The 1,336-nt window shown below is 40.4% G+C and overlaps 1 protein-coding gene across 2 annotated transcripts in view; it reads left to right on the forward strand.

Annotated features, from left to right (window-relative positions):
- The first annotated feature begins 6 nt into the window (after positions 1–6).
- The window catches only part of LOC109488232, a 10,457-nt gene continuing 9,127 nt past the window's right edge, over positions 7–1,336 (forward strand). The window contains exon 1 of one of the 2 annotated variants that reach the window (XM_019792441.1): positions 7–358. The gene's annotated coding sequence lies outside the window, so the exon portion shown is untranslated. Of the gene's footprint in view, positions 359–406; positions 465–1,336 lie in introns of those variants that run through there. The other variant, XM_019792442.1, reaches the window with a different exon arrangement.

Consider the following 1,336-nt stretch of genomic DNA (forward strand, 5'->3'; position numbering starts at 1 on the left):
CTCACGTACAGTCCGATAATGTACCNCCAAACAGCAGTCTTGTTAGATCCTTGCCGTTGCAGATATAGGTCACAACGTTGTCTGCCTGCACAGAAGTGCAGAATGTTGTCTGTGTAATAATGTTGCCCAACCTGTTCGACAGGTTGACCCGTACACACCTCCGGTCCAGCCACGCTCACTCATTGGTCGAACTGTTAATTGCCATGCTGTCATTGGGTGAACTGCTAATTGTGACTGACAGTCGGGTATCGCTCTGATCGCTTTCTACTTCCGGTTCAGTGTACGCGTCGCCTAGTCATTTGTACAGGGAAACGTCACTTCAACAAGACTTTTCTTCTACAAGAGACATGAGAAACTCGTACGATATAAGGCTTGACTTTTTTCTTTAAAAATGTCCATTGAGAAATCATAGCATTCGCCAGAAGGGTTTTAGGTTTGGGTATGGTGGAGTGGCTGTGGTGTGGGTCAGTATGTCAACAGTATAACTCGAGAAGCTGTCAAAAGGCATATTACTATATCCATTTAAACAGCAATTAATCCATATAAAAAGCGCTTCAGTCTCCAAAGTATTGAAGAACTTCAAACTTCAAATGTCTGTAGACAGGAATATAAATGGTAATATAAAAATCTGTATATCTGTATCAGCATAGCCGGTTTCGGTTGTACATAGCCTCCTCTCTGAGAAAGTCTATAGTGTTGTGGCGATGTGCATTGTTTTTTTAAAAATTTTTTTATTGCTCATTTACAAAAAAAGACCAACAATAACACAAAAGAAACACATATACCACGGATCCAAAAGTACAACAGAATACACAAACAAAAGAAATAAACAAAATAATGCCAGCCCACTAACGTGGCGATGTGCATTGTTTACGGTTCTTAGGTTGCCATATATATACTCGTTTTTTTTTTTGGTGGTTGCTAACTTGTGAAAAGCGCATATTGTAGTTTCATACATCCTTTCACCGATGGCCAGTTCAGTTTTGCATGTATTAAATTCATGTGAACATGTTGTGCAGCTAGCCTTTATATATAGCAGCTCGGTTTTGGATTGTCTGTAGTCTGTCTAGTTATGGGTTCACCACACCACGAAGTGGTGGTGAACCCATATTGCTTTTTCTGGTGTTTCTTCTCCTTCTTCTTCTTCTTCTTCTTCTTCTCCTGCCATTTTTTAAATGGATTCAGCTGTGTTATAGCAAATGTATTACTGTGTTAGTCTGCCGTGTTTACCACGTCTGGGCATGAGTCATCACAATGGAATGCAGGGCATCAACCAATAGGCATGCAGCTTTCCTCTATACTTCTTGCTGATTGGCTGTTGGGATTTAACTTGATT

Source organism: Branchiostoma belcheri, unplaced genomic scaffold, assembly GCF_001625305.1.
Source record: "Branchiostoma belcheri isolate BF01 breed outbred unplaced genomic scaffold, Haploidv18h27 scaffold92, whole genome shotgun sequence".
Lineage (NCBI taxonomy): Eukaryota > Metazoa > Chordata > Leptocardii > Amphioxiformes > Branchiostomatidae > Branchiostoma > Branchiostoma belcheri.